The sequence below is a fragment of the Bubalus bubalis genome, chromosome 2 (assembly GCF_019923935.1).
Source record: "Bubalus bubalis isolate 160015118507 breed Murrah chromosome 2, NDDB_SH_1, whole genome shotgun sequence".
Classification (NCBI taxonomy): Eukaryota; Metazoa; Chordata; class Mammalia; order Artiodactyla; family Bovidae; genus Bubalus; species Bubalus bubalis.
In genome coordinates, this window is record NC_059158.1 from 71,804,933 (window position 1) to 71,826,811 (window position 21,879).

Consider the following 21,879-nt stretch of genomic DNA (forward strand, 5'->3'; position numbering starts at 1 on the left):
CGTTTTTCCCTCTTGTAATTTAGAGTTATAAGAAAGCCCTCCCCGCCTCTCGGCGTCTCCTCGCACGTTTCCAAGTGCCAAGGCCTGGTGTCCATGACTGCCACGCCCACTGTGCGGGCCCGCACTGAAAATCCCTGTCACACGAACACACGTGATTCACGGACATCTTGGAAAGGCTACAAAACGCGGTTGACACCGTGGAATTTCAGCCTTAAATAGCAGAAGCAAGCCTGGTGGAGGGTGACTTCGCTGATGGTCTGGTAGTTAGGACTTTGTGCTTACACCGCAGGGGGCGGGGGACGGGGTCCATCCCTGGTTGGAGAACTAAGATTCCACCCACATGCCCAGCGATGAGACCGAAAGATTAAATAAATAAAGTGAAAATGAGGAGGAAAGCTTAAAAAAAAAAAAAAAAAACTATTTTAAAAAAGAGTGTTAAAAAGAAGATGATATGTATGTGCCGTCTGTACCCCGCCAGGCTCCTCTGTCCATGGAATTCTCCTGGCAAGAATACTGGACTGGGTTGCCATTTCCTTTCCAGTTGGTCGAAGTCAGTTAATTAGGTACTCACTCATCTCAAGAAACTTGTTGGCATTATTTTCTTAAACTACTAGTTGCTGTGCAAAGAGCTGAGGCGCCAGATTTAAGTAATGATTTACAAGATTGCTAAAAGTAGGATTAGAAGATACACTCGGAGAATGATTTTTACCTAATTGTTTTCACTTGTGGACTATACAAACAAAATCAGAGAGTCGGTCTGATTCTTTCCTGGCCTACCAAATGACTAACTCATTTGCCCTCACTGAGCTCTAGTTTCAGTTTTGTGGGTGTTTTTTTTTTTTTTTTTTTTAATGAAAATGGGGATAAGATTTAGTGATCACCAACACCCATGACAGCTATAAATTAATAATCTGTGGACTCCTATTTAAGCAAAGGTGCTGATAAAATGACCAGGATTGACAGGTCTCCCTACCATACTAAGATATGCCATATATATTAATGTAGCAATGCATATGAACATCTCCTTTAGAAATGACCATGCCCTTCCTTAGAAAGATTAGAAATCTAATCAGTTATATTCTAAGTTGTTTTAAATGCAGTTTGTTAACCAATGGGGAATGACCAGCTTGGAGTTTGGGGGAAAATGGGGCACAAGTAATAACAATCTGTTGGTGTTTATGTAGCATTGCCCAAGTGGAACAGTGTATGATTTGGGAGACATGAACTAAATGTACTCTGTTCTGGGGCAGAAACCAGTCACTAGGCCTTAATGTAGCTTGGATGAAACAAACTTCCAAACCTCTGTGGGTTGCTCTGATTCTATTATCACAAGCAAATTATTACATATTCTGTTTATCAGGTACTCCTGGTAGCCAAAAGTAGTCCTTGAGATAATTGGAAAAGTTTTCTGTCCTTCTCTGATATTTGTGTCAGAAGTTTTTTCTATGTCTTTTATACTTTTTATAAAACTTGATTACACAAAAGCTCTGAGCAATCAAGCTTCGTCACTGGCCCCGGATTGAATTCTTCTCCTCTGGAGGCCAAGAATCCCAACCCCTTTTGTAGTTCAGCAGCAACCTTTCATATTGGGGGCTCATCTGGGATTCTTCAGGACAAGGTAAGGATGCATGGAGCTCTAGTTCTTTGTTCTCCTAGCAAACATGTTTTCTGCAGTACTTTACTAACTCTATAGTGTGCTTGTGTGAAATGAATGACTCGCCCTGTGCAAAGCGAGTGAGGAGCCCTGCTCTGTGGTTCTGCAGTGACCTCATACGGCTTATGGCAGAAACCCTGTCGGGGGTTTATACCAACCAATGGACTTCCCCGGTGGCTGAGATGGTAAAGCATCTGCCTACAGTGTGGGAGACCAGGATTCAATCCCTGGGTCAGGAAGAGCTCCTGGAGAAGGAAATGGCAACCTACTCCAGTACTCTGGCCTGGAAAATCCCATGAACGGAGGAACCTGGTAGGCTACAGTCCATGGGGTTGCAAAGAGTCAGACACTACTGAGTGACTTCACTTCACTTTCAGTTTATACCCTTAGTGTCTTGTTAATATATAAAAACTTTGTGAGTTTGAATACAAATAGTAAGATTATTCCATAAGACTATATATGAAATAGTCAAGAATAACTTGGTCAGTTCTGAGTATGCAGAAAAACTTGAAGTTAAAGACCTTAGGGAGATGGCATTCACACCTCAATACCTATAAGACATTGCAGGGGTTATCAAGAAGACTGACCCCTTTGCTTCACTTTGGCATATGTTTGCATGGTGTTTTCTAACCAATTTATTTCTAGTCAATAACTTGTTATTCTTTCTTTAAATTGTATTAAACTTTCGTATTAATTTGAGAAATGTTGGGTGATAAGTATTTCCATCCAAGAAAATGCTATCTATGTCAATCTGCTTATTCAGGTCTTTTGGCCTAGAGTAAACTGTGGATTTCTTCCAGTAGTTGTTCATCCAGATTCCGTGGTTTTTTAAGACATTAGCTATTTGTTACGCTTTTGTCTAAGTTTCCCCTCCAACTCCAGGGCCACGTGGTGTCTTGTACAAATATCCTTGTTGGAGTTCTTGACCCTGTTGCTGCTGCTGCTGCTGTCACTTCAGTCGTGTCCGACTCTGTGCGACCCCATAGACGGCAGCCCACCAGGCTCCCCCGTCCCTGGGATTCTCCAGGCAAGAACACTGGAGTGGGTTGCCATTTCCTTCTCCAGTGCATGAAAGTGAAAAGTGAAAGGGAAGTCGCTCAGTCGTGTCTGACTCTAGCGACCCCATGGACTGCAGCCTTCTAGGCTCCTCCATCCATGGGATTTTCCAGGCAAGAGTACTGGAGTGGGGTGCCATTGACCCTGTTGGACAAACTCAAAACTTGGCTGCTTTCTGTCCTTGTAGCCCTGGTTGTCTTTGAAATGTCTTTGGGAGAGATAGGGTGTGTTTGGAGTAGGGATCAGGGGACAAGTGTCCTAGGGTTGGATGGGTTGGAAGACTGACTTTATAAATGATTTTTATCAAACTGCTCAATGTCTTTCATATCACAACACATAAAGAAAAATGCTAATTTTTTGTGTACAGCATTCGGTTACGTAAATGAAATTTAGAGGCATCTGAATGATGGTAAAAAAAAATTTATAACATTTTCTTTAAACTGAATAATGATAAAATAACAGTGTATTAGAGGATATATTAAACATTGAATTTGGGTAAAACTTTCAAATAAAAATTTTCCACATTTTTAAATAGCTGACTTGAATTTGTTTCTGTAAATATATTTTATATTATGTTTTATGGTTAAAATGGATTTATTAATTTACTGATCTAGACCTTTAGTGATAAACTCATATTCTGAATAGTAATTATAAGCGAGGGACTCTGATCACATAAAATACTTAAAATCATGTTACACAATTGTATAAAATGTACAATCGTAATTATATGTAAAGAAAAGCAACTCTTACAACTCTCGTTTTTCACTGACAAATATAATATTGCAATTTCATATGATAATACAAATGAATTTCAGCCCCAATAGTACATTTTTATATCTGAAACTCCAGTTTTCAGAATGTGCATGGGTTGTCAAGAGCTAGCCTGGGCACTATTTAAAGAGTGCACTGCTGCAAGGAGATATATGTTATATATGTTCAGATAGATATTAAAGACATTGCCTGGAGCTGAGCCTGTTAGAAACTATACTCTGCCAAGGCTCCTCTCTTATACCCTGACTGATTATCCCTGAGGCTGTGTGCTGTGCCCCATGAGTCTTCTGCATTGGCTCCAGGATCCCTGATTCATGAGGGGTGCTTGGCAGATAGATGCCAATGTGACAGGCATCTCCTTGGCCACATGCAAACAGCAGAACTGTAAATGTTGGTTGTTTCTTTGGCAAACACCTCAGACTGCTCTGCACAGGTGCCTGAGGAGACCCAAACAAGGCTGCCCATGGCCAGCTGTACTAGCCCACAGGGCTCCAGCAGCCCATGACCCGTCTCAACTGCCCCATTGTTCATTTCAGTTCAGTTCAGTCACTCAGTCGTGTCCAACTCTTTACGACCCCATGAATCACAGCACGCCAGGCCTCCCTGTCCATCACCAACTCACAGAGTTCACCCAGACTCATGTCCATCGAGTCAGTGATGCCATCCAGCCATCTTATCCTCTGTCGTCCCTTTCTCCTCCTGCCCCCAATCCCTCCCAGCATCAGAGTCTTTTCCAGTGAGTTAACTCTTCGCATGAGGTGGCCAAAGTACTGGAGTTTCAGCTTTAGCATCATTCCTTCCAAAGAAATCCCAGGGCTGATCTCCTTCAGAATGGACTGGTTGGATCTCCTTGCAGTCCAAGGGACTCTCAAGAGTCTTCTCCAACACCACAGTTCAAAAGCATCAGTTCTTCAGCACTCAGCCTTCTTCACAGTTCAACTCTCACATCCATTCATGACCACAGGAAAAACCATAGCCTTGATTAGACAAACCTTTGTTGGCAAAGTAATGTCTCTGCTTTTCAATATGCTATCTAGGTTGGTCATAACTTTCCTTCCAGGGAGTAAGTGTCTTTTAATTTCACGGCTGCAGTCACCATCTGCAGTGATTTTGGAGCCCTCAAAAATAAAGTCTGACACTGTTTCCACTGTTTCCCCATTTATTTCCCATGAAGTGATGGGACCGGATGCCATGATCTTCGTTTTCTGAATGTTGAGCTTTAAGCCAACTTTTTCACTTTCCACTTTCACTTTCATCAAGAGGCTTTTTAGTTCCTCTTCACTTTCTGCCATAAGGGTGGTGTCATCTGCATATCTGAGGTTATTGATATTTCTCCTGGCAATCTTGATTCCAGCTTGTGCTTCTTCCAGCCCAGCGTTTCTCATGATGTACTCTGCATAAAAGTGACACTCAACATAACTTAGTATATATATTCTTTTACATTTTCTTCTAGGCCTGTTTAAAGCTTTGAGCCATGTGCGTGCTCAGTTGTGTCGAACTGCTTGTGACCCCATAGACTGTAGCCCGTCAGGCTCCTCTGTCCAAGGAATTTTCCAGGCAAGAATATTGGACTTCTCCAGGGGATCTTCCTGACCCAAGCATCTCCTGCACTGACAGGTGGATTCTTTACCACCGAGTCACCAGGGAAGCCCTATGGCCATATATACACATTTACATATACCTAAAACTTTGATTAAGGGCCTTTTCTGGTGGTTCAGATTGTAAAGAATCTGCATGCAATGCAGGAGACCTAGGTTCGATCCCTGGGTTGGGAAAATCTCCTGAAGAAGGGAATGGCGACCCATTCCAGTATTCTTGCCTGGAGAATTCCATGTGTGCTACAGTCCATGGGGTCACAAAGAACTGGAGACAGCTGAGCAACTAACACTTTAACTTTCAAAGATTTGATTAGGCTTCCCAGGTGGCTCAGTGGTAAAGAATCCGCCTGCCAATGCAGGAGATGCAGGTTCTATCCCTGGGTCAGGAAGATCCCCTGAAGAAGGAAATGGGCTACCCACTCCAGTATTCTTACCTAGGAAATGCCCTGGACAGAGGAGCCTGGTAGGCTATGGATGCAAATGAGTTGGACATGACTTAGAGACTAAACAACAACATATATTGCCATATGGGCTTCCCAGGAGATGCTAGAGGTAAAGAACCAACCTGCCAATGCAGGAGACATAAGAGATGTGGGTCTGAGACCTGGGTTGGGAAGATCCTGTGGAGGAGGGCATGGCAACCCACTCCAGTATTCTTCGCTGGAGAATTCAATAGACAGGAGCCTTGTGGGCTGTGGCCCACAGGGTGGCGGAGAGTCAGACACAACTAAAGTGACTTAGCAAGCACACATATAGCCATATCTGTTTCATTTATAAAGAACATATAAAACTGTTCAGGTTGATCTGAAATTTCCTTTTTACCCCCTTCTTACTAAACCAGTCATTTATTGAACTCCTCTGTGCTAGGTACAGGAAATTCATCAGTCCCTCACATTACTGAACACTTACAAACGTACCTTGCACTGTTGGAAGCATCTTACATTCCTGAATGCATTTAATTGCTCTAGCAACCTTAGGTTTGTGCCCTATTATTGTCATTTTTTTAGGTGGGTATACTAGGACTTCGGCAGTTGAATAAATTGACCAGGGTCATATAGCCTCTACAACTAGGGAGCTGAGGTAGAATGTCATGTAATAGCTATATTTACATTTTATTGTTCTTGGAAGTAACAACATTTTGTTAAAAGATTTTCTGTCATCCATTTGTCACCTTCTCTACCTTTTTCATCATGTCTCCAGAGACTGGATGGCTCATGGTAAAAAATTCATTTATTTGTTGTTGAATAAGTAAGTGACTGAACAATGAATGAAATATTTTAGGTTCCCTGCAGTGCTCTGCAGAACCTACAGCATAATTTGTGGGCATAGTGCAAAATGAAAATGTAGAGCCTCTTGCTCAAAAATTATTAACAATTTTAAGATAGTGACATCTGAGCATTAAACCAAGTCAGGACCCCTCTGAACATAGCCTTGTATGACTCTGATGCTGGCCCTGATGCCTAGTGTAGTACTCTGTCTGAAGTAGGCTGTCAGTCTCTTTTGGATGATTTATTCATATTTCATTTTGTGATCTACCTCCACTTCCCCATCAGCCACTCTTCTTACGTGTTCATAATCTAATTTCTGCCCCAGGCTATGGAATTTCTTTCTCCAAAGTCACAAACGACTGTCTAGGTATGAAATTAATTTCCCTAGTATCAGTGTTCAGTTCAGTTGCTCAGTTGTGTCTGACTCTTTCTGACCCCATGGACTGCAGCACACCAGGCTTCTCTGTCCATCCCCAACTCCCGGAACTTGTTCAAACTCCTGTGCATAGAGTCAGTGATGCCATCCAACCATCTCATCCTCTGTCATCCCATTCTCCTCCTGCCTTCAATCTTTCCCAGCATCAGGGTCTTAGAAAAGATTTTTTTTTTCATTAGGAAATGAGTCAGTTTATTACATAATGTGGTCGAAGTATTGGATCTTCAGCTTCAGCATCAGTCCTTCCAATGAATATTCAGGACTGATTTCCTTTAGGAATGACTAGTTTGATCTTCTTGCAGTCCAAGGGACTCTAAAGAGTCTTCTCCAACACCACAATTCAAAAGCATCAATTCTTTGCTGCTCAGCCTTCTTTATGGTCCAACTCTCACAACCATATATGACTACTGGAAAAACCATAGCTTTGACTAGGTGGGCCTTTGTTGGCAAAGTAATGTCTCTGCTTTTTAATATGCTGTCTAGGTTGGTCACAGCTTTTCTTCCAGAGAGCAAGTATCTTTTAATTTCATGGCTACAGTCAACATTTTCAGTGATTTTGGAGCCCAAGAAAATAAAGTCTGTCTCGGTTTCCAGTGTTTTCCCATTTATTTGCCATGAAGTGAGCACAAGCGGCTGTGACGACCGGCACACTAAGCACGACTGAGAGGAGCTACCCCACGTCTGAGGTCGGGCAGAAGCTGGGAGGACCCCATGCCTGAAGGGCAGCGGCCAAGAGGAGCTACCCGCGTCCAAGGATCGTGGCTGCGTGGGCTCAGGAGGGTCTAGAGGAGCTATCCCACGTTGAAGGTCAGGAAGGGAGGTGGTGAGGAGATACCCCTCGTCCAAGGTAAGGAGCAGAGGCTGCGCTTTGCTGGAGTAGCTGTGAAGAGATACCCCACGCCCAAGGTAAGAGAAACCCAAGTAAGATGGTAGGTGTTGCAAGAGGGCATCAGTGGGCAGACACACTGAAACCATACTCACAGAAAACTAGTCAATCTAATCACACTAGGACCACAGCCTTGTTTAACTCAGTGAAACTAAGCCATGCCCATGGGGCAACCCAAGATGGGCAGGTCATGGTGGAGAGATCTGACAGAATATGGTCCACTGGAGAAGGGAATGGCAAACCACTTCAGTATTCTTGCCTTGAGAACCCCATGAACAGTACAAAAAGGCAAAATGATAGGATACTGAAAGAGGAACTCCCCAGGTCAGTAGGTGCCCAATATGCTACTGGAGATAAGTGGAGAAATAACTCCAGAAAGAATGAAGGGATGGGGCCAAAGCAAAAACAATGCCCAGCTGTGGATGTGACTGGTGATAGAAGCAAGGTCTGATGCTGTAAAGAGCAATATTGCATAGGAACCTGGAATGTCAGGTCCATGAATCAAGGCAAATTGGAAGTGGTCAAACAAGAGATGGCAAGAGTGAATGTCAACATTCTAGGAATCAGCGAGCTAAAATGGACTGGAATGGGTGAATTTAACTCAGATGACTATTATATCTACTACTGCAGGCAGGAATCCCTCAGAAGAAATGGGAGTAGCCAACATGGTCAACAAAAGAGTCTGAAATGCAGTACTTGGATGCACTCTCAAAAATGACAGAATGATCTCTGTTCGTTTCCAAGGCAAACCATTCAATATCACAGTAATCCAAGTCTATGCCCCAACCAGTAACACTGAAGAAGCTGAAGTTGAACGGTTCTATGAAGACCTACAAGACCTTTTAGAACTAACACCCAAAAAAGATGTCCTTTTCATTATAGGGGACTGGAATGCAAAAGTAGGAAGTCGAGAAACTCCTGGAGTGACAGGCAAGTTTGGCCTTGGAATACAGAATGAAGCAGGGCAAAGACTAATAGAGTTTTGCCAAGAAAATGCACTGATCATAACAAACACCCTCTTCCAACAACACAAGAGAAGACTCTACACATGGACATCACCAGATGGTCAACACCGAAATCAGATTGATTATATTCTTTGCAGCCAAAGATGGAGAAGCTCTATACAGTCAGCAAAAATAAGACCGGGAGCTGACTGTGGCTCAGATCATGAACTCCTTATTGCCAAATTCAGACCTAAATTGAAGAAAGTAGGGAAAACCACTAGACCATACAGGTATGACCTAAATCAAATCCCTTGTGATTCTACAGTGGAAGTGAGAAATAGGTTTAAGGGCCTAGATCTGATAGACAGAGTGCCTGATGAGCTATGGAATGAGGTTCGTGACATTGTACAGGAGACAGGGATCAAGACCATCCCCATGGAAAAGAAATGCAAAAAAGCAAAATGGCTGTCTGGGGAGGCCTTACAAATAGCTGTGAAAAGAAGAGAAGCAAAAAGCAAAGGAGCAAAGGAAAGGTATAAGCATCTGAATGCAGAGTTCCAAAGAATAGCAAGAAGAGATAAGAAAGCCTTCCTCAGTGATCAATGCAAAGAAATAGAGGAAAACAACAGAATGGGAAAGACTAGAGATCTCTTCAAGAAAATTAGAGATACCAAGGGAACATTTTGTGCAAAGATGGTCTCAATAAAGGACAGAAATGGTATGGACCTAACAGAAGCAGAAGATATTAAGAAGAGGTGGCAAGAATACACAGAAGAACTGTACAAAAAAGATCTTCATGACCCAGATAATCACGATGGTGTGATTACTGACCTAGAGCCAGACATTCTGGAATGTGAAGTCAAGTGAGCCTTATAAAAGCATCACTACGAACAAAGCTAGTGGAAGTGATGGAATTCCAGTTGAGCTCTTTCAAATCCTGAAACATGATGCCATGAAAGTGCTGCACTCAATATGCCAGCAAATTTGGAAAACTCAGCCATGGCCACAGGACTGGAAAAGGTCAGTTTTCATTCCAATCCCAAAGAAAGGCAATGCCAAAGAATGCTCAAACTACCACACAATTGCATTCATCTCACACGCTAGTAAAGTAATGCTCAAAAATTCTCCAAGCCAGGCTTCAGCAATATGTGAACCGTGAACTTCCTGATGTTCAAGCTGGTTTTAGAAAAGGAAGAGGAACCAGAGATCAAATTGCCAACATCCGCTGGATCATGGAAAAAGCAAGAGAGTTCCAGAAAAACATCTATTTCTGGTTTACTGACTATGCCAAAGCCTTTGACTGTGTGGATCACAATAAACTGTGGGAAATTCTGAAAGAGATAGGAATACCAGACCACCTGATCTGCCTCTTGAGAAATCTGTATGCAGGTCAGGAAGCAACAGTTAGAACTGGACATGGAACAACAGACTAGTTCCAAATAGGAAAAGGAGTACATCAAGGCTGTATATTGTCACCCTGCTCATTTAACTTCTATGCAGAGTACATCATGAGAAACGCTGGACTAGAAGAAACACAAGCTGGAATCAAGATTGCCAGGAGAAATATGAATAACCTCAGATATGCAGATGACACCACCCTTATGGCAGAAAGTGAAGAGGAACTAAAAAGCCTCTTGATGAAGGTGAAAGTGGAGAGTGAAAACGTTGGCTTAAAGCTCAACATTCAGAAAACGAAGATCATGGCATCGGGTCCCATCACTTCATGGGAAATAGATGGGGAAACAGTGGAAACAGTGTCAGACTTTATTTTTTGGGCCTCCAAAATCACTGCAGATGGTGACTGCAGCCATGAAATTAAAAGATGCTTACTCCTTGGAAGGAAAGTTATGACCAACCTAGATAGCATATTGAAAAGCAGAGACATTACTTTGCCAACAAAGGTCCGTCTAGTCAAGGCTATTGTTTTTCCAGTGGTCATATATGGATGTGATAGTTGGACTGTGAAGAAAGCTGAGTGCTGAAGAATTGATGCTTTTGAACTGTGGTGTTGGAGAAGACTCTTGAGAGTCCCTTGGACTGCAAGGAGATCCAACCAGTCCATCCTAAAGGAGATCAGTCCTGGGATTTCTTTGGAAGGAATGATGCTAAAGCTGAAACTCCAGTACTTTGGCCACCTCATGCGAAGAGTTTACTCATTGGAAAAGACTCTGATGCTGGGAGGGATTGGGGGCAAGAGGAGAAGGGGACGACAGAGGATGAGATGGCTGGATGGCATCACTGACTCAATGGGCGTGAGTCTGGGTGAACTCCGGGCATTGGTGATTTACAGGGAGGCCTGGCGTGCTGTGATTCATGGGGTCGCAAGAGTCAGACACGACTGAGCAACTGAACTGAACTGATGGGACCGGATGCCATGATCTTAGTTTTTTGAATGTTGAATTTTAAGCCAGCCTTTTTACTCTGCTCTTTCAATTTCATCAATAGGCTCTTTAGTTCCTTTTTGCTTTCTTCCTTAAGTGTGGTGTCATCTGCTTATCTGAGGTTATTGATATTTCTTCTGGCAATCTTGATTCTAGCTTGTCCTTCTTGAATCATACAATTGTACAGTGACTATGCTGTCTTTCAGACAAGTCCCAACTTGGAAATTTGAAAGGCTAAAATGATTTTTAAAAGTCTTTTATAAAAGACTTCCCTGTATTTCTCTTGTCACATCTTTTGGGATGGATATCTGTAATTTTGTCTGTGTAGCCTCTAATTTCCTTCTAGTAGTAGCATTCTGACTTTCTTATGGAACCACCTGCTTCTCATTCTTAGACTATATGGTTCAGGGGGAGCTGATTCCACTCTTGATCACAGGGGCAGCATTTGACTTATAACTAACCAATCAACATTGTGTCCTCTAGTTCAGTAATTGGTTTAAAATTGACAAGTGTCTTATTATTCATTGATTCATTTATTTACTCAACAAATATTTATTAAGCACCAGCCACATGCCTGGTAATGTTTTAGATAGCTAGGGCTACATCACTATGGGGGGGAAATGACAAAAGTTCTTTCCTTCATGGAACTTACCTTCAACTTGAGGGAGATAAATCAATAGGAAATATAGGATATTACAAAGTGTTAGATGATGTCATCGAGCAAAACAAAATAGGGAAGTTGGTAGGGAGTGATAGGAGAGGAAGGAGAAAATGTATTTAGATGGTCCAAGATGGCTAACTGAGAATGTTGATGTTTGAGCAAAGACTAGAAGGAGATGAGGGATTAAACACTGGATATTTGGGGGAACAGGGAATAAGGAATAAGGAAGAGAGTGCAGTAACCCTGAGGCAGATTCGCATCTGGAATATATGAGCAAGGAAGCCAGTTTGCTAGAGGCAGAGTGAGTGAAAGGTTAAGAGAATTGTAATAAGGTCAGAAGTAATAGGAGATGTGATCTTACAATTCTTTGCAAGAATTTTGGATTTCACTGTGACAGGAAAAACCCCTGGATAGTTTTGAGCCTTAAATTATTAGAGGATCATCCTGAACTCTTTGTCAGATAAATCACTTATCTCTGTTTCACTAAGGTCTGTTTCTGGGATTTAGTTTGTTCTTACATTTGGAACCAGAGAAGGCAATGGCACCCCACTCCAGTACTCTTGCCTGGAAAAATCCCATGGACGGAGGAGCCTGGTGGGCTGCAGTCCATGGGGTCGCTGAGAGTCGGACACGACTGAGTGACTTCACTTTCACTTTTCACTTTCATGCATTGGAGAAGGAAATGGCAACCCACTCCTGTGTTCTTGCCTGGAGAATCCCAGGGACGGGGGAACCTGGTGGGCTGCCATCTATGGGGTTGCACAGAGTCGGACACAACTGAAGTGACATAGCAATAGCAGTAGCAGTTCATTTGGAACATATTTCTCTGTTGCTTCATTTTCTGTGACTCTCTGTGTTGGTTTCTGTGTACTAGATAGAACAGTCACCTCTCCCACTCTTGAAGGAGTCATCTTGTTTAGGAAATGAATCTTATTGTTCAGCCTGCCTAGGTGATTATCCTTGGTGATAGTCCAGGTAGGCTACTTTGTTCTTAGTGGTTGGTGGTGGTTTAGTCATGTTAGTCATGTCCAACTTTTGAAATTCCATGGACTGTAGCCTGCCAGACTCCTCTATCCACGGGATTCTCCAGGTGAAAATACTGGAGTGGGTTGCCATTTCCTTCTCCAGAGGATCTTCCCAACCCAGGAATAGAACTTGGGTCTCCTGCATTGCAGGCAGATTCTTTACTGACTGAGCTGTGAGGGAAGTCCTTAGTGGTTGGGTGTGCCAAGACTTGTCAGTGTCCCAAAGGGGAGGGTCTCAGTCATCACCTAGATGCAGACTGATTGGACGGTGGACCAAAGGGCAGCAGCTCTTAAAGCTTATGTACATGAGCCTCTTTCAGGGAAAGTGTGGGGGAATGGGCATTTCTATTTATTCCTGCCCTGAGCCCTGGGAGGATAGTTGGTTAAGAACTGTTTGTTGCACTTTCCAGGATCACTCTAGTTGCTTGCTGAGAATGGATTTTAAGGGGTAAGAGTAGAAGTAGGGATAGTCTTAGAAGATTATTAGAGTAATTCAGTTTATTTTTGTATATTTATTTTTAAAATATTTATTTATTGGGCTGCACTGGATATTAGTTGTGGCACATGGAATCTTTTAGTTGCAGCACACGGAATCTTAGTTGCGACAGTCAGAATTTTCAGTTGCTACATTTGAACTCTTCGTTGAGGCTTTCGAACTCTTAGTTGGAGTATGTGGGATCTAGTTTTGACCAGGGCCCCTGCTTTGGGAGCATGATGTCTTAGCCAGTGGACTACAAGGGAAGTCCTGAGTAATTTGGTTTAGATATGATGGTATCTTATACTGGGGGATAGGTGAAAAGTTGAAGAGAAATTCAAGAAAATTAGAGATACTAAGGGAACATTTCATGCCAAGATGGGCTCAATAAAGGACAGAAATGATATGGACCTAACAGAAGCAGACGATATTAAGAAGAGGTGGCAAGAATACACAGAAGAACTGTACAAAAAAGATCTTCATGGCCCAGATAATCATGATGGTGTGATCACTCACCAGACATCCTGCACTGTGAAGTTAAGTGGGCCTTAGGAAGCATCGCTACGAACAAAGCTAGTGGAAGTGATGGATTTCCAGTTGAGCTCTTTCAAATCCTAAAAGATGACGCTGTGAAAGTGCTACACTCAATATGCCAGCAAATTTGGAAAACTCAGCAGTGGCCACAGGACTGGAATAGGTCAGTTTTCATTCCAATCCCAAAGAAGGGCAATGCCAAAGAATGCTCAAACTACCACACAATTGCATTCATCTCACACACTAGTAAAGTAATGCTCAAAATTCTCCAAGCCAGGCTTCAGCAATATGTGAACCGTGAACTTCCTGATGTTCAAGCTGGTTTTAGAAAAGGAAGAGGAACCAGAGATCAAATTGCCAACATCCGCTGGATCATGGAAAAAGCAAGAGAGTTCCAGAAAAACATCTCTTTCTGCTTTCTTGACTATGCCAAAGCCTTTGACTGTGTGGATCACAAGAAACTGTGGGAAATTCTGAAAGAGATGGGAATACCAGACCACCTGACCTGCCTCTTGAGAAATCTGTATGCAGGTCAGGAAGCAACAGTTAGAACTGGACATGGAATAACAGACTGGTTCCAAATAGGAAAAGGAGTACGTCAAGGCTGTATATTGTCACCCTGCTTATTTAACTTCTATGCAGAGTACATCATGAGAAACGCTGGACTGGAAGAAGCACAAGCTGGAATCAAAAAGATTGCCGGGAGAAATATCAATAACCTCAGATATGCAGATGACACCACCCTTATGGCAGAAAGTGAAGAACTAAGAGGCTCTGGATGAAAGTGAAAGAGGAGAGTGAAAAAGTTGGCTTAAAGCTCAACATTCAGAAAACGAATATCATGGCATCTGGTCCCATCACTTCATGGCAAATAGATGTGGAAACAGTGACTGACTTTATTTTTTTTGGGCTCCCAAATCACTGCAGATGGTGATTGCAGCCATGAAATTAAAAGATGCTTACTCCTTGGAAGGAAAGTTATGACCAACCTAGATAGCATATTCAAAAGCAGAGACATTACTTTGTCAACAAAGTCCATCTAGTCAAGGCCATGGTTTTTCCAGTGGTCATGTATGGATGTGAGAATTGGACTATAACGAAAGCTGAGCACAGAAGAATTGATGCTTTTGAACTGTGGTGTTGGAGAAGACTCTTGAGAGTTCCTTAGACTGCAAGGAGATCCAACCAGTCCATCCTAAAGGAGATCAGTCCTGGGTGTTCATTGGAAGGACTGATGATGAAGCTGAAACTCCAATACTTTGGCCACCTGATGCAAAGAGGTGACTAGTTTGAAAAGACCCTGATGCTGGGAAAGATTGAGGGCAGGAGGAAAAGGGGACAACAGAGGATGAGATGGTTGGATGGCTTCACCAATTCAATGTTCATGAGTTTGGGTAAACTATGGGAGTTGGTGATGGACAGGGAGGCCTGGAGTGCTGCGGTTCAAGGTGTCACAAAGAGTTGGACACAACTGAGCAACTGAACTGAACTGATGAGAAATGGTTAAATTCCTGATATGTTTTGATGGTAGAGCCAACAGGATTTCCTGTCAGATTGAACATGCACGTAAGAGAAAGTAGTCAAGGGTGAGTTAATGAGTTAATACACTGAAAGATAGAAATAATGAGTCTAAAATCTGAATATTTAAACAGTTGGAGACTCTTTTTCAATGTGGCTGCCGAAATTAAGGGAGGAAGTCTGAAAGTCCGTAGTTTCTTTTTGCCTCATGTCACCATGAGGAAATTGCTAGCCCATGAATGCAGCCAAGTGTGGGGGAAGCAGAGCCAACAGATCACACCCACAAGACCAAGTCCTGATGACATTATTTACACTCCTTGATCCAGGTAGGCTCAAGCCAGGAGCTTGCCCAGAACATTTCAGTTATGAGAGCCCACGTTCTTTTTGTACTTAAACAGTTGGCTTGGGTTTCTGTTACTTGGGGCAGAAGAGCCCTGTCAACTACAAACTGGCACTTGCCCAGGGCATTTGTCTTCCTCCTCTGCAGAGATTGAACCCTGTGCTATTGCAGCTGTTGACCTTCAACATGCCCTGAGGAAGTTCAGGGTGGAGAATGGGGCACTCAGTGCCCCAGAGAAACTGATGGAACAGGTCTTTAGATGGGTAGATATTTTTAGGAACTGGTTCCATGATCCCAATCTTTGCATTGCTTCATATCTAGAAAAGCACTAAATCTCTTCACGATGACCTCAGCTCCTTGTGACTAGCAGAAAACCTCTTGTAAAGTAAGCACTTGATTGCATTGAATGCCCCCTTCACCAAAATCTTATATATTGACCTCCCCCCTCTACCTCTATGGAGCATTCTCTCAAAGCTCTCTGAGGTGCTGTCTCCTGGGCTGCAGTCCTCATTTTGCACCAAATAAAACTTAACTCGCAACTCTCACATTGTTCATCTTTTTAGTTGACAGCCCCAACTAATATACCCCAGGAATAGAGCGAGGATACATATCTTTCCAGTGAAAAGTGAAGCATGAAGACAATGAGGCTTTACTCCTCCTCAGAGGATAATGAACCTCACCCTCTGCCCCAGGTGCTAAAGTGCCTTGAGAAAGAAAGGGTGAGAGACCACCAGGGCCTACAGAAGCCTTTCTTAAGTCTACCTTTTCTTTTGAAGAGTTCTTTATTTTAGCCAAGACAAAGAACCTGAAACCTTGTGGGTAGAAGGACATAGGGTCATGTAGTTTTCGGAGCTGAAGGGAGAAAAGAGTAGCGGGACAATTCCCTTCCCAAGTCCGTCTGGTTATCTTAGAGATTCCCCAAGAAGTGTCTCAAATAAATCTGCCTTATATCTTCCTTACCATGGCACCTTGCCTAGCCTCTGCTGCCAGCCACCTCCATGAGAACGTCATCCACATAGCACTGCAGTCCTCTGAGGGGCCACCGCCAGCCCTGAGGGTGCACTCTGGGCTGTGGTTTGGTGGTGACAGGCTAGGAGAATGGCCCTCACCCCAACTCCATTATACCTGCACCAAGTTTCACAAAGACTTTCATGACCACAGCTAAAAACCTCAATATATAAAGCAAAGTACAAGCAATTTAGCAGGAAAAATAATATAAAGACAGACTCTGTTTAACAAAATCTTTAACTTTTAAATATTTTCTTAGTTATTTCCTCCCATTTAGTCTTCTAGATAAACATTAGAATCACTTTGTCTGCTTCCCAAAACAAATTCCCAAAAATGTGCTATAAAATTGTAAGTTTCAAGAAAATTAACCTCTTTGCAATAAGAAGCCTTTTCATCCAGAACATGGAACATGGATTATGTCGCAGTCGGGGACTTGAGCATGTTTATAGGAGGAGGCAGCAGAGCAGATAATTTGAAAATGTAAGAGAAAAGAAAATTGATGGGTAGAATGAGATCTTAGAGGTGGGAGCAGATGGGCTCTGGGACACAGAGGGAGGGCTTAGCCTAGACTACGGAGTCAGTTGTCCCACTCAAGGATGGATACAGTACGAAGTAAGACTGTAGGTAGAACTTCAGGACGTTGAAGTGTGGCCTCAGTTCTCTCCCTCACGAGTAAGAAGCAAGGTTATCTGCTGAGATAGTTAGGGTGGTGGAGTTGTTAGGGGAAGCATGCTGACAGAAACTGCCCACCCTGGCCAGGCACCGTAGCTACCATTCGCACAAGTTTTTTACGACAGGAGGTTCTGGTAAGGAACACAGAACTAATAAGCCAGCACCAACTGAAGAGTTCAGGAAAGAGTTCAGGAAAGGTCAAAAGTTGACACCACATGTCCAACCATCTCCCAGAATCCTTCTCACTGGCATCCATCTTGGCTGAGCAATGCATGCGCCACCAGGAAGGACTCTGAATCAGGATGATTGGCCAAAGACAACCCAGAAACTAATCCTATCACCATAAAACCTGAGACTGCGAGCCACGAGGCAGAGCAGTTCTCCTGGGTTCCCTTACCCTCTGCTCGCCGTCTGGATGCCCATTCCCAGTTTGTCAGCACATGTGTCTCCTTGGACAATTCATTTCTAAGTGTTAGATAAGAGCCCGCTTTGGGGCCCTGGGAGGGGTCTCCCTGCAACAGAGGGTAGTGAAATCTGTACAGATGTTGTGAAAGAACTTAGGACCTTCAGAAACCCAGTTTGAACTGGGGTGGCTTCAATCTCCTTAGCTGGATAATTTTTTCCAGTAGGTCTCAGTAGACTGTGACTAGGAACAAAGCAATCAGCCAGTCAATTTGGTTCAAGACTGAGGAGTGGAATAGGAGGCCTTGGGGAACAAGGGAGTTGAGAATATTGACTGAAGAGTGGTTGAGGTCAGAGGTAATGGAGACAAGATAAAAGAGGTGAAGACTGTGACAGATTGGGAGAAAATTAAGCGATCAAATTAAAAAGAAGTGTGGAACTAACTGGTCAAGACAGCTAGAAGGATCAAAGGTTGTGATCAGGTGGGATATATATCAGAGGTGAAGGAGTCCTCTGTGATGACAAAGTCCATGGAAGTGGGCAGCTGAATTGGAGGGGAGATGCTGCCTTCTAGAGTGAGGGGGTTGGGGAAATGTGAAACTATAGTGTTAGGTTAGTTAGTTGGATAAGGACGTTGAATTTATCCCTGATGACAGCTGGGTTTAGAGTAGATAAGAAAACTGCCACATCTTCAATTAACCTAAGGAAGTGAGAAAACATCTTCTAGGCAAATGGAGGAACTAGGCAGATGGAGTGAGAGGAAGGAGATGGGAACCCCAGAAAGGAAATGGACTTAATTTTGATGGACAGGTTCCACAGCACAGTATTACTTTCATGCGACTGGGGGTGCCCCAGGTAACAGTTGGGATCTGGCTTTTCTCACTGTGATATCTTGGTAGCTATCACTGGCCAGCCCTCAGTTTTATCTTTATTTTTCCACCTTGCCAATACCATCACTACCCCCACCACCCTAATTCTGATTTATTTTAATTTTAACATCATGCAGCAATGTGGCTTCTATGTGGCTGAGAAAGGTCAGTGCACACACAGAATGAAAATAACACAAAGTATAAGACTAAAAAAAAAGAATTTGGTGGGAGTTGTCATCAGTATAGTAGGTCTTAGCTATCGTAAGAAAGTCATGAAAGAAATGAAATTAACTCCCAAATTGACTGACAGTGTTACCGAGTCCAAGCTTCTTGCTCTGCTCACTGCACGACAGGCCAATGAATCCGAGAGAGGAGGTGGTGAGGTAAGGAAAATGGCCTTATTCAGAAAGCCAGCTGACTGAAAAGATGGCAGGCTAACACCTCAAAATAACCATCTTATTGGGGCCTGGATGCCATGTCCTTTTATAGATCAGAGAGAAAGAAGCAACAAGGAACTGAAGTCAAAAGGAAGAACAGAGCAGGAGAGGCAGTGGGAAAGTAAAGTGAAAAGTTCTTCTGTCTTGCAAAACATCTGCAAGGGAATGGCCAGCTTTTGGAAACGGGTGTGTTACTGTCTTCTATTCACAGGTGGGCATGAGCTGAACAAAGGACTTAAGTTTACAGTCAAGCACTTTCACTTTTCACTTTCATGCATTGGAGAAGGAAATGGCAACCCACTCCAGTGTTCTTACCTGGAGAATCCCAGGGATGGGGGAGCCTAGTGGGCTGCCATCTATGGGATCGCACAGAGTCAGACACGACTGAAGCGACTTAGCAGCAGCAGCAGCAGCAGAGGCGCAGGGTCACACAGGGCTGAGCGACTATCACTTTCACTTTCTTTCCTTTTCACTACAACAGACCTTTAATTTTTCTCAGGGCTACTTTCCCTCAATCTTTTTATTATAGGAAAAAAAAAAACCTAAAATACAGAGAAGTTAAAAGAATTTTACAGGATTCACCTTTATACCCAGCAACTAGGTTCCACAATTGGTAAACATTTGTCATTTATTATTTATGTATCTGTATGGAAATATATTGCAAATATCATGACACTTCTCCCTTAATTTACAAACAGGCAAAACATTCATATAGTAATTTCAGCCTCTCACTGCCAATACATTCTGAAAAGCTGTGGAGCTTTTGGTGAATCTTGGGCTCTGGTGTAAGGAAGAAAAGACCGCGTGGGTCAAGATTAGCCTAGGCTAACTGACTTAAAGGACAATCACACTGGTCTACCTACACAGAGGCCACTTCCTCTCCTCTTCCCCAAATCTTTTCCACTTATTGGCTAAAATTCCATTATAGAGTTTGCTTTGATTAATAAAATTCAAATGTACTTGAGAGAGAGTAAGCTCTTTAATAGGAGCATGACAAAAAAAGACATAATGCCAAATTGGGGGCAATTTATTTATTATTTTATTTTATTTTTTATTGAAGTATGGTTGATGACAATATTATATAAGTTACAGATGTGCAATATAGTGATTCACAATTTTTAAAGGTTATACTCCATTTAAGTATCAAAAGGATTCCCCATTGGCTCAGCAGTAAAAGAATCTGCCTGCAATTCAGGAGACTTGGGAGAAGCAGGTTCAATCCCTGGGTCAGGAAGATCCGCTGGAGGAGGGCATGGCAACCCATTCCAGTATTCTTGCTGGGAAAAGCCCATGGACTGAGGAGCCTGGTGGGCTTCAGTCTATAGGGTCACAAAGAGTCAGACATGACTGAGCTACTGAGCATCCTGCTACCTATCTCTGGCCCTGGCTACAGTCCTATCACTTATCACTTATGTCTTATCACTTGTCACCTACATGTGCTAAACATGTAAAAGGTAGAGGTGATTCAATTACTCTGAGTGGCAGTTATGAAATATCCTTCCTTGTAGATGCAAGGACAAATAATTTCATGTTGCTGTGAATATTGTAATGCTCAAGACACTGCTGATAGGATATTTAAATGACTCTCTCTGAATACTTAAAGAATAGAAAAGGCATTCAGGATTAGCAGTTGCTTTTCAATAGTTCCCAACCTCTTTACATTCTATTTGCTTAGGCCCACACTTAGATTTTAGAATGTGTTTACTTTATTTGTTGCTTTTAATTTCCTAATATTTCCCTTTCTTCTGGTTTATCTGGTCCTTCTACCATCATTGCCTTGGTTAATATCTTGGGATATAGTTGTCATTTGCTTACCATTGTAAAATGAAAAGATCTCCAGCCATATCAACAGACAAAATATATCACAGCCATGAGTGATTTCTGGCCTCCAAATGTGAATGAGGGCCCCCCAAACTGTGATCCAGTGGATGCTTCCACACCCCCCCCCTCCCCGCCCCGTCTGTGATTGCTGAGAAGCTGGGGAATGCACGAAGCCAGGTGAACAGGGAAACAGCATTGACTCCAGAGAGCTGCGGTGCATGTGAAAGGCATGAATCCAGCGAGCCCAGAGCCTCGCATCTTCCCAAACACACAATGCTAAATTCCTTAACTTGACACCTGTTCTTTGCTGTTCAGACTGCCTGCTCCCCTTGTTGCAAACTTGTATATAGCCTGACTTCCTCTCCTGCCTCCTTGGAGCAGATTTTTCAGATGCTGTCTCCCGGACTCAGAGTCCTACACATTCACACCAAATAAAATAACTCTTACTTTCAGGTTGTGACTGTATTTTATAGTGGACACCATCATGAAACAAACTTTAGTTCTCCTAAATAAAGAGCTTTGGGTCTCCTGATTGAGATAAGTCTTTCCAGGAGACAAAAATATGAAGGAGATTAGATTCTTCTAATCCTACAACTATATAGAATTATATAAATCTTAGAGGAAAATACTTCATAAATTTACCAAGGGGGTGGGTTTGACAGGCTTAAATGTAATTCAGAGTTTCCCTCTCTCTCCTTTGCTGTATGGAGTAGCTGAAACGGTGCCTTTCTCAGCTCAGGTTCTCTTTCATCTCAGGGCTCTGCTCAAATAAAGTCCCTCTCTGTAAAAGGAATCTTGGTGTGAGTGACTAAGTCACTTCTCCTGCCTCCATGTTATTAAATATAAATGGAAGAAACCATGTATTAAGAAAAGTGCTTTTATTTGCAATTATTCAGCTAAGCAAACAAAACATGCTGGTTTCCACTGCAGCATGTCTGAGACACATTCTTTAACCTCCAAAAGCATATATAAAAATCAGAAAACAAAAGAAGTGGTGTAGGAAGAGACAAATGAGGCTTTAGGCATGGGCATGACAGGAAATTATTAAAGAGATGGGAATACCAGACCACCTTACCTGCCTCCTGAGAAATCTGTATGCAGGTCAAGAGGCAACAGTTAGAAC